The sequence below is a fragment of the Hipposideros armiger genome, unplaced genomic scaffold (assembly GCF_001890085.2).
Source record: "Hipposideros armiger isolate ML-2016 unplaced genomic scaffold, ASM189008v1 scaffold_86, whole genome shotgun sequence".
NCBI lineage: Eukaryota > Metazoa > Chordata > Mammalia > Chiroptera > Hipposideridae > Hipposideros > Hipposideros armiger.
The window spans coordinates 794,594-807,163 of NW_017731436.1; positions in this window are offsets into that span (position 1 = coordinate 794,594).

The following is a 12,570-nucleotide window of genomic DNA, read 5'->3' on the forward strand; positions in this document are numbered from 1 at the left end:
AGATAAGAAGCCAGCAGAGCTGTCAGGGGACAGGAGTGACAGGCCATCACCGGGCTCTGATGACTGCCTGGACGCTGCTTCGCTTTGTCAGAAACAGCAGCCTCATCCTTGCGCAACATTCCAACACCTGTGTGTCCCTGGGTGTCCTTCCGATGTCGTCTTCACGCACTGCCACCCAGGCGGAGTCCTTCCGTTCTTCAGGGCCCCTACCCTGTGTCTTCCCCAGACAGCCTACTTCTCCCCCCTTATTAGGGAACCCCATTTTTTTCTGTTGTCATGCACTCTGCACCTACCTTGTGTCCTGAACCCTACCCAGAAGCACCCCCAAACCACCATTACCACCCACTCTTGTGCCACTCAAGAGATGCTACAACAGACCACATGAGTTGTAGACAAGAAGACATGTCTCTCACTCCCTCAAAACCCTGTTAGAACATAAAAGTACATAAATGGTGGTAAGGTATATGGAAAATAAAGGGCGAATGCCACCAACGAGTTGGAAACGTGGCCTCACTGCCAGCGTTGGGACGCAGACAGGGTTGTGAAACAGACTGCCAGTGCACAGGGGCTGCGAGGGACCCTGCCTGAGGGTCCCCAAAAGGATCTGGGGGACTCCACGCTGGGAGCAGGGCTGGGAGTGAGGCAGGACAATTCCTATGGGAAGCGCTTAGTTTTGTGTCAGAGTGAGCAGCTAGCATTTACAGTTGCCAATAGATTCTTCTTGGAGACAGGAGGTCCTAGTCACCAAGAGCAGGGCCCTTTGCCCCCGGGAGGGCCTATGGGTGGCCCCTCCCAGTTGTGCAGAAATAAGGCAAGTAGGCGCCTTGGTTCTGAGGCAGGGTAAGCAACACCCCACTTTGCCTGGGACGTGGGACTTTCAGGACTAACATCAGGAAGTCCAGGCAAGCCGGGGCTAGCTGGCCACCCTCTCTGGAGGGAGAAGTGTCCCAGGACTCGCCCTTCCCAGAATCTGACGGAGCTGCTCCTTTTCCACACCACGGGCTGCTGGGGACAGTGGACGATGGGCCTCCTGAGAAGGGACCAGCACCCAGAGGCGTCCCATTTAGGTTTCCTGTCACTAAGACATGTCTGACGGACTGAGGTCATTTGTGAGGAAGGACCTTGGGTGTCTCCTGAGACTGGTCACTTGGGAGGGAGGGAGAGGGCAGGTGAGGACTGGTGCCTTGGGACGGCCGGGGCCTGGGGGCTGCGAGTGTGCCGGCTCCAGACTCGGGTCTGGAGTGTGAGTGTGTGGGGTGCAGTGGAGGCGAGGCTGCTGAAGACAGGGCCAAGGGGCCTGGCATAAACACTCATCATCTGGACCAGGGGTTGGCAAGCCGCGGCTCGCGAGCCACACGCGGCTCTTCAGGTGCGTACATGTGGCTCTGAAGTCAAATTGAAAATGAAAAGAAAACTATCATAGTTTCATTTATAAAATTTTTAAAGGGTATTATTCACATAACAGGGATTTCATTTGTTTTATGGCTTTCGAATAATTTTTAAATTGTTGTGAGGGACAGGATTGGCTCTTCCGTCTCAAAAGCTTACCAACTGCTGACTAGAAATACAGGAAGCCTCAAGCCTTGGGGTGGGGGTGGGGGTGGGGGGGTCGGAGGCCTGCAGACTGACTAACTGAGAGGGACCTGGGAGGGAAAACGGAGATTTTTCATTACTTTGAACATTTAAAGGTATGGCATACACATGTACCAATGTCAGGTTCCTGGTTTTGATATTGAATATGGTTATCTGAGATGTAGCCATTGAGGAGACGGTGAAGGGTACATGGGACCGCGCCACTGTTTGTGCAACTCCCTGTGAGTCTATAGTTACTTCAAAATTAAAAAGCCCTCACAAAAGATATGGGATAAACATTTTATAATAAAAAACTGGCCATGTCCTAGGTCACAAAAGTTAACTCCCACAAATCCCAAAAGGGAAAAATAATCGGGGACATCCATCATTTTGTTCCCCAGGCCATCGGAGTGGACCTGCAGGTTGCCCAGGGGCTGTCCAGGGGCCGGGCGTGGGGGCAGCGGAGCAGCTCTGGGAAACGTACTACTGTCCGCTGGCCTTGGAGGGCCCTGCAATGGCGCTCAGCCCCAGGCCTGATGGGAAAAGGACACTATGACTATTGAAGTGAGGACATTTCCATAAGGACCTGTCATGGAGGTGACTGTACCAGTTAGAGGAGGGTTGCAGTGCTCCAGCCAACACACACACAGACACACACACACACACACACACGCACACATGCGTGCACACACACACGCACACACGCACACATCCCATGCTGCTCAGTCACCTCACCTCCGTGGAGCACCCTTATTATTTATTGTGGAATCCCCGCCCCAGCGTTCGGGACCAGGGCAGGGCCTAAAGTTACTGGCAAAAAGCAAATCTCCACAAATGGCCTCAAGAAACGTACCCAGAGCCCAGCACTCCGAACGGCCCAGACTTTGTTACTTTGTTGCTTCTGCCCTCACTTCCGCCCTCACTCTGCCCTCTGCTTCAGGGCCCACCAGCCTCCAGTGAAACAAAATTAAAATACAGAAACCATGAATTTTCCTCTTCCTCCTTTCCTTCTTGCTTTAATACAATCTCCAACAAAACCCATCTCAAATCTAAAAGGTTATAGAGAAAAATAATTGGACATATAAAAGATTCAGAAACCTACAATAAGGGGGCTTATGTGAGCAAGCATTTTTTCTGTGAAATTGATTTTCTCCAAGAAAAAGAAAACTTTATATTCTCAAAACGGCTAGGGAAGAAATCACATCTATGAAAAGAGAACCACCTGAAAATTTTAAAGCGTTGTTTTTAGAAGTAAAACATTAATTCCTCACTGTTTCTTAGTGCCACAGAAGCACATATAGCATATTGGATATTACAGAAAGCCAAACTAATACCTCCAGAAGTCCTCTGAGCACTCAGAAGAAAGTATAAAGAGGTGGAAATTATGAATAACAAGGAAGGTAAGAAAAAGGCAAGAACACAGTATCTGTTGAATTGTCTACACAACAGGGATTCCAGAAGGAAATAATGGAACCGAGGAGAAGAAATAATAGGAGAGAAACGATCAAATGTAGAAATCACATAAGCCACATTCCATGACAATAATGTAATAGAACGAAAGATTAATAACAAAGGGAAGGACAGAGGGGTAAAAATGAAACCACTTTCAAGCGAATAGGGAGTCGCCCAAATCACCGTGGGTAGGAGCGGGGGAATACCACCATCGCGAGGTCTGAGCCACGACAACGCGGCCGTCAGCGCTCAGGAGCGTTCTCACCAGAACATTGATAGCTTGTATGTGTTGCACAAAATTAAGTGGAAATGAAAATGTATATTCCAATGAGGAAGTAGGAAAATAAAGAGCAAAATAACTTGGAGGAAAGAAGGAGGAAGGATAAGCTCAGAGAGTCGGGACTGAGCAACCAGCAGAGTAAGTGATCCCGGCAGCGGGGTCTTTGAGAGACAAAGCTGTGACAAGGCGGACCAAGGAAAAGAGAACCCACGGGATGTCCAGAGGTAGGAGGCCAGGCAGGAGCGAGGAGGTGGCAAGCAGTCCGTGAAAGAGTCCTGTGGCCCTGAGGGTAGACCAGGCAGAGGTAAGGAAGGAGCGGCCCTGAGGGGCCCTTGTCTAATGGTAATGCACATCAGCCGCATCTTTGGGTCTTGGAGAGTAGCTTCCAAAAGGAAGCCACTTTTGTCCATCTTCATGTGTACTCTTGTTGAGACCAACCCCAGGCTCCTAGGCCCTGAGCAAATGGCCGTGGTGGGTGGTGGCCATGGTGTCCTTTCCGGGAGGGTACAGACAGGCTCTTGGGGGACACCAGGCCACAGCACGCCTGCCGTGGCCTGTTTGTGGGTTGTCCACAGGCCATTCCTGAGCCCCTCCCCCACTGTGGCTGTGTCACATGTGGAGGAAGTGAGGGGCACAGTGAACCCAGGTATTCATCTTGGAACGGTCCTGTAGCATGGGAAGGCTGGTCTTGCAGCACTGGGGGCCAGGAGAAGGGACCCGGAGAGAAATATGGGGCCCACGGGAGGGAAGCCTGCAGTTCAAAGGGGACGTACACTGTGGCACCTGTCACCGCAGCTTGGGATGAAATCTGCGTCTCTAGCATCCAGGGGCCCCAGTTGCTGGGCAATGCAGGATACAGGCACTGCGGATCCATCTAAAGTGCCCTAATTTCTAGATTTGTCCCACTGACTTAAGACCAGTGTGGTCTTAAAACCTGTGGTTTTAAGGTCTCATTTCCATCTCCAGGTTGGATGTCTTAACAGAGTGCAGGGTGGAGGCCAAGTGCCCATTCTTCTCCCAAGAACCAGGGCACCCTGGAGACCCTTGTGCCATCCTCGCTGTCCTCCTCAAAGCCTCAGCCAGCTCCCCGCACTTCCGGATTCACAGTAACCCAGCCACTGCCCAGAATGCAGCCACAAACATGGCGCCAGAGAACAACTCCCACGGCGAAAACACTGTGAACACGTTGTTTCCTTGAGCCAATGATTTTTGAAGAGCACCGAAGTAAGATTATTTTTGCCTGCAGCAGAAGAGGCAGGACTGCTGGTTCTACAGGACCTCCTGGGCCGCTGATAAGCTTTGGGCATCCCCGAGACAGAAATTTGGCCCTAACCTTTTTTCTTAGGAGCATCTTAAAAGGAATGTTCTGGGCATAGCCTTGGGGGTTCTTTTGCAGCAGGTCTAAGGGTACTGAGGGATGTCCCCTCCCCTACACAGTGAAACTGCCCTCTCCGTGCCCTTGACTTCCTCCTCGCCGAAGAGCGTGGACACAGTGCCGACTTCTGTGTCTTTGAAGTGCCCTCTTCCCCGCCTGGATGTCCCCCCACGTGGGGTTCTCCCGTATTCTCTCTTCTTCCTCTCAGCCTTTCCTTTCCATGCTCTTGTTCTGAATTCTGAGCCTGGCTCTCAGGTCCCCTGAGGCGACCCACCCATGCTCACCCTCTCTATGCAGATGACACCCAGCTCTTCACTCCAGCCTACACTTAGGGGCTGGATTCCAGACCCTTGTTGTGTTCATCTTCCCACTAAGTAGCTCCCCTGGAGTGCTCCATAAGCGCCGCAGACTCAAAGCGCCCCTGCGGCAGTTGTAACCAAACAACACAAACGTATCATCCTGATTCTGTGTGCTGGAAGTCAGAACAGTGCTTGCGCGGCTAAAACCCAGGCGTCACCAGGGCCGCGTCCCCTCTGAAAGCTCTAGGGGAACATGGGTCCTTGCCTTTTCCAGCTAGATGCTGCCCACATTCCTTGGCTCAGGGCCTCTTCCTCCATCTCCAGGGCACCTCTTGGGCCATCCCTCTGTGTCACATCTCAGCCCCCTCTTCTGTCTCCTTCTGCTTTTAAGGGCCCTTGTGTTCTATCAGGCCTACCTGGATGACTCGGGGTAACCTCCCTATCCTAAGGTCAGCCGGTAGCGGCCTTCATTTCCAGCAGTCTAACGTGTCTGCACATCCTGGACATCTTCGGGGCTACTGTTCTGTCGGCCAGACTGCCTACCTGAGGCTTGCAGCTAGGTCCCCAGATGTGCCTTCTCAACAACTGGTGACACTCTATTGAGTGACCCCCGCCAGGGTCTGACTCTCCCTTCCTGTCCTCTGTCCACCTCATCACTAGATCTACCTCCATAATAGCCCGCGAATCTGTCCCATCTGTTTAAGGCTGCTAATCCTTCTTTAGCTGACGGCCACCGCTCTCACTCAGCCCTTGCGTGAATACTGCCAACGCCCAGATGGTTTTCAACCTCCAGTTTCACTCCTCAGACCCCATGTCTTTCTAACCTGGGGGGCTGGTTACACTGCTCCCTTGTTTAAACCTTTCAGTAGCACGCCAAGGCCAACTTTCTTCGGAGGAGCGCAGGTTTTTTTTTTTGTTGTTTTTTTTTAGCTGAGCCATCCTGCTACCTGTTGGCAGCTCAGCGGCTGCTCAGCTCGGGCTGGACTCGAACCGCTGTTGCTCAGAGCTCAAACTCTTGAGTGAGCTCTTAACCAACTGAGCCACTCAGCCAGCCCTAGGGGCGCAGGGTTTTTGCCGTCTTGTCCTTGCTTATGTCTCCAGCTCATCTGTGGAAGCCCCAAGCCATGCCTCCCTCAGACCACTTCCAAACCTGTAACTGCACAATTCTGGGTGTCTTTTAGATCCAGAATGCCCAGGGATCTTCCGCAGCTCTCTCCGACATGATGAGCCCTCTGCCTAGGAAAGAAGGCCTTCTCCTTGTCTTAGCCCCGTTCCAATTCAGGCAGTCTCCTACAGGAAGCCCTCCCTCCAAGCTGGGCTGGGTTCCTCTCCTGTATCCTCTGCCCACATCTCTGCCACAAGCATCACACTGAACAGTTCTTACCAGCTGATGTGCGTGGCCCCTGTTAGGCGGGTGACGGTGCTCGGTATTTGTTTTCGGAATGAGAAGTGCTGTGGTTTATAGTGCATGCCTCTTTCATGCTCCACATGCTCCACGGCGTGCTCCGGCTTTGCCCACTGTTATAAGGCTGACGGGAATGACGCAGAGGCGGGAGGAGAGCAAGCTTGGAATGGGGGTTCGGCTGTCTGTGGGGAACACAAACCGCCCTGCTGGCCTGGACAACTGGGCGGGGTCTGAGGCAGCACCCTGCAGGGCCTTGCCCCCCCACGGCAGGTACGGGGTGGGTCATGCCCACCCCCACGCCCTTGCTGGGGTGGGAGGGTTAGGGGCTCTCAGTCCTGGAGTGGACGTGGGCCTTTCTCGAGGGAGACGGGAGCCTGTGGAACCACCCTGTGGGGCTCCACCAGAGTTTGATTTCATATGTGCTTTTGAGAAAAGAGAAACAGACTTCTCACTTCCACAAGGAACCCAGGCAGGGGGCTACGGGGACGGTGTTCTCCAAAAATACGAGTTCAATTCCCCAGGCAGGCAAGGGGCTGTGAAAACAGCTTACAGGCGCTTATGACTCTCACCATTTAACAACAGCCCTCCAAGACAGATTCTGGGAGGGCGGAAAGAGATGCCACTTCATAAGATTTGATTGCTCAGTACTCCGAGCCCCCAAACTAATATCAAATTTAATTTTTCAAAACAAAGCCCACCAAGATGAAATTCCACTAATTAACAAAAGCTGATTTTTTTTTCCAGATGCATTCCGATCTGTTTTGCACCAAAGCGGACATCAAACGGCAAATGTGGGGAGAGGGGATTGCACATAAAAAGTTGGCTGAGAGAGACCTTCGCTCTAAGTTCCCCTTTGGAATTGAAACTCATCTCGATAAATCACTATGGCTCCTGGCCACCAAACGCCTTCTCCCTTCAGATCTTATGGCCAACGGAAGTACTGACCATATGCTCACACCATTTGGTGGAAAAGACACTGAACCAAACAAGCACTGCACGTATGGGTAAATGCTGTTCTATCATGCTAGAAGTGTATTCATCTTCATTATGTAGAAGGTATGTCACTTTTCTTCCCCACGAACAAATACTCTCTCGTATTAGACCAGCATTTTTAAAGCGAGGATCCAAACTTAAGCAACTGGTGTCCTCCCCATATGTCCCTTGTCATTTTTCATTCCTCAGGTGTCTTGAGTCACATGACTAAAAAGTAAAACAATAAAGAAAATGTTACCGAAGTAAAACCTCAAATGTCTGGCAGGGGCACCAAAGAGAGCATTTATTAGGCAGAAGACTCTAAGAGCCCCCAGCCAGCACAGCTTCCCAGAGACCCTAAGAAAGCTCAGGGCTAAAGGTCAGCTAATTCCTACCGGACAGGCCCATTCCCTGGGAGACCATGAATTTCTATTTTAAAACCTAACTGGGGTTTGGTTAACTATAATTTGTTGTAAAGTACAGTTGACCTTTGAACAGCGCTGGGGTTAGGGGCACAGACCTCCACCCCTTCCCACCCCCATGCAGTCAAAAATCCGCCTAACTTTTGACTGTCCCCAACCTCAAGTTGTCCCTTGGTATCTGGGGGCATTGGTTCCAGGACACCCCGTGAATACAAAGTCCACCGATGCCCCAGTCCCCCGTATAAAATTGTGTAGACCAATGCATACAGTTGGCCCTTCCTATCCAACTGCAGGTGGAAAACAGTACAGGGATTTACCAAAACAGTCCTCATAGAAGTGGGCCTGCGCAGTTTAAACCTGTGTTGTTCAAGGGTCAACTGTACCATCTATGAAAGCCCATGAGCCCAAAAGTGCTTTTTAAAGAAATTTAAATTCCAGTACAAGTTTTGTGGTGTATTTGGGAGGTTCTGGAGGGCTGAAAACCTTCCTGACACGTCCTGGCAATCTCAGTCCTTAGTAGAGTATCTGTGTCTAGTAGGGATGCAATCATGAGTTGCGGACAGGGGGTCACACAACCCTTGAGCCTGAGAATAAGGGAAGTCCAAGGAAGGCTTGGACAACTGAGACACTTGTGACATGGCATGGCTGCCTACTCCAGGGAGTGGGTGATAATTCTGTCTGCACCTCAACATGAAACAAACTGATGCTCTTGGGGATGGCGAAGATAAAGTGGGAAGGAGACTCTCAGAACTCACACAAGAACAGAGCATTCACAGACTCCCTGATTTTGGTTTAAATTTGGGCTGTGTTCCTGTTAACAGAGGCACAGATGTCAACTATGATATTACATTTCAGTGATGAAATTTCACAAAAGATGCCCTGTCTCCCTCCCCACCCCCCCGCCCCGATTCTGTGGCCAACTTACATCATGGCCTCTGTTTTAAAAGCCCCAGTCTCCTCTGGATTTTGTGTAAAGTTGAAAACATTTCTCAGGCAAATACACGTTCTTGGAAAGGGGAGGTCTCAGCTTGGTTCCAAGCACTTTGAGTGTCAGCCTATGCTTCTGCTTTTGGAGCACGGATGTTCTGTCCTGTGAAGAACAAGTAATGGCGATGAAAGTCTCTCAAGCGCAAACACCATCCCACTGTAAAGCGATCACCACTTACCAGGAAGCAGTGTTATAAGTGCTGTCGGTTCTTGCCCGAAGGGCGGCTTTTGTTGGAACAAGGTTATCTTCAGGGAACTGAATCCAAATTTAGGTTCCTGAAGCCTTTGGGAAACCTCCAGTTTGTGGAACACACAGATCCTGGGCCAAATACCCAGTTTATGCGGAAGATGAAAGCTGAAGTTATTTACCTGACCTGAAGCTTACCTGGACATGAAGGACATCCTGAATGCCACTTCTACAGCCCACAGAAATGTGGCCCATCTCCAGATAAGTGTGGAGACCGAAGTCCTTCTCCTCTGGGGGAGCCCTGCTGTGTGCCTCAGATGAAAAGGAACAGCAGACAGAGTGAGTGGCCACCTGCCACATCTCACCCCTGAAAAATGCTGCTAGCCGCCCCCCCCCCTTTTTTTTAAGGATAGGACAGGGTAAGTTTATTGCATGACTGTATTCCAGAGATATGCTTCCCCAGGCTTGCAAAATTAAAGGGGAGGGCTCCCACCACCCTGGATGTCCGACATCCCCAAACTGACATTCAATAGAGAGATTACGCCGAGTCAGCCTTGGGGCTAAACACAGGCAATCAATAGACTAAGGCTTTATGGCTTTGACTAGAAAAACAAAAAAGAAGTCACAGAAACTGTGTGACTGCTAATGGACATGGGAAGCTCTTCTCTTAGGCAAGATTGAAAAATTACATGAAATACACGTTAGGGCAGTCAGCAAAGTGTATGATTATGTTCAGGAGGACTGGACAGTGATCGCTGAGGTTGCAAGGTCTTTATAGAATTATCTAAATCAATCCTCAACAGCCCTGGGCAGGTGCTTCCCCCATATCACAGGTGAGGAAGCTCAGGTTCAAAGAGTTTAAATACCTTGCGGAAAGCTTGGGGATAGTGAGAAGATTCCATGATCTCTCCCTCAGCAAGGACATCTTAATTTCAGTTTCAGGAATAAGAATACACTGTGGATAAGCAAGGGACACAGATGTTTCGAAGTCAGGCATGCTCTTTGCCTCATGCGGGTATTTCCCAAAGGTCTGTGGCAAGTTTACAGGATTAAAAAAAGTTATGCAGCTATCTAACTCAGGAACTGCTTGGGATAAATGGGCTTGTTTTCTGCAGGATTTTTCAGAGTAATCTTTAATATCATATAGATCACTGAAGGCCAAGAGAAGAATATGTACATTTTCTTTCTGAGATCGCTTCTGTTTCTTAGAATATACTTTGGAAAAAGCTGGGGTAAACCTTCAAGTCCCTGAAATCAAATTCAGGAAGAAGAAAAATGAGTCTCCTAATCTTGGGACACATCGATGGTCTTCCTCCAAATTTCCCTCCGGAAGTTTCATACATTTAAATCCCAAAGTGAATGAACTTGGTAAATGAACTTCGGCATTTGAGAGGCCTGCATGATTTGGCTCATCATCAAACAAAAGCAGGACTGGAAATCAGTGAAGGATGCAACTCAGTGACAGATGGGCATGGGCACATGTGACGGCGTGTGGGACTCAAGAGCAAAAAAGGCCTTCAATAAGCTCTTCTCGTAAACCTCAGTCAGTTCCTGAATTTCCCAGGGCTTATCATGTAATCTGGGATCACTGGGCACCCCCGGCTACTGTCTGCTTTTCCCTCCACTTCAGAAGGCACGAGCAGCCTCCTGGGAAGAGCAGGGAAGGGACCCGATGCTTTAGCATCATGTGTTAGGAGTCGGGTGGGGCCTCAGAGACCGTTCGCCCCAGCACAGTTTGCTGAGCACACGGAGGAGCTTACAGGTCAGGCCGCAGCTCAGATTGACTAAGTGTTCTTGGTTTTCAGTCTGGAGGGCTTCTCCCCACACCTGGACTCACTGCAGCTAGAGCCTCCCTTTATTTTAGTAAACAAAATGTACTAGGGGTTCTCAATGCATAAACACAGTATCGGGAAGACTAGTTTATTTCTATAATTGTCTGGCATGACGGACTAGAACGTAAATGAAACAGGGTCTTTGTTCATTAAGGATCCCACAGAGCCTAGAGAACAGCTTGGCACATAGTATGTGCTCCATACATCTCTGCTGAATTCATGAACAATCGGACTCCCTAGTAGGTTACATACTGTCACCCAAAGTATTTATTGGCCTTTTGAAAAGCTTGTTTGTGAAGTTCTCTGGGGGTGTTGCGGGGGGCAGGGACTGTCAGGCAGCTGGGCCTCAGCTCTCCAGATAAAGCAGTGAAACAAAACTCAGCAAGAAGAAAAACGGGTTTGGCTCATTTATAATAGTTTCTCTGCTTCCTCGCAGGTGAACAGATATGGGAATTGGTACATGGGTTTTGATAGGAAATGAAAGATTTCCAACAGTTTTTAAATGGATGGATTTCAGGGCAAAAGCCATCTTCTTTTCATAAAAGAGGTAGTTAATAGCTTACATTGTATCATCAAGCTGCCCAAACCCCCTTTAAAAAATCATCCTCTATTATCACTTAAAAAAGCCAGCTTAACTAGTTTTTGAATAGGTCACACTCACCAATAAAAACTGATTCTGTATCATTCTCAATCTCAAACAAAACATTTGAATAGTTATTTCTGAGCACATGCCACCCGATATCTTATGTGACATTAAAAAAATTCACTCAAATACCAACAGATTCAACTTTATAGCACCATTCCAAAATACTAAACTTTCTTCGCACCTTTATTTTAATCTTTTTTTTGTACACATTTAAAGTATGGGCATCCTGTAAATTTCTGAAAAGCCTCATAGGAAAAAAAAACCAACTAATTTTTAGGACAAAGCAATAACTCAGTTTGTAGGCAAGATGATCTCAGGCGGGCTGTAAGTTCTTCATGGGCTTCTGTAGTCTTGATTCTGGGGTGAGAATGTAGAAAGGATGCTAACGTCTTCCTGGATTATTCTACAGATTACGTTGCATGTCAGTATGTAAAAACGTGTCGCTCAATGGTCAGACTCTAGGTATTGATTACAACTCAACCATGACAAGAACAGTCTTTTGTAATGGTTTTACTCTTTTGATTGACAAATGAACTGGGATATTAGATAACTTCAAAGTCTGTATACACCTTTTATTCATACTCGGTAAGAGAGAAATTCGAATAATATTGAATTCCCTCTTACAAATCTCCGTATTTGAAGCTTGGAGCACTAAAATCTGTTCTTAGCAAGCAGGTAAGAGTTCAAGTAGAAATATAATGGGTTTTTAATTCAACATATATTTGGCTGCATTGTTATGTAAGAAGACTAAGTAATGTGGGAGTTGACATGATGAGGCTGCTTGCAGAAAACAATGGTTTCCTCATGACACTAGTGAGTCACGTGTCACACTCGGCTCATAGTGCGTGCTCTCGTCTAACTCTTCCGTGTGCACCTGGGTCAGTAACAGGCAGGCGAAAGGACTTGGAGTTTCTGAGTATGCTGTGATCGGTTGGGCGGTGTAAAGAGGTAGAGTCAGGAGGGTGTCCACTAACAGTTTCATTCTGCAGCAGTTTCAAAGGAAGTGATTGTGACACAATAACAGTCAATGACCCAGGAAGAAAAGGTTTAAATTAGAAATGACTAGTATTAAAAAGCTACTGTGTACCAGGTAGGAAGGAATATGAGGATATTAATATGCCCTGAAATAGAAATAATCACT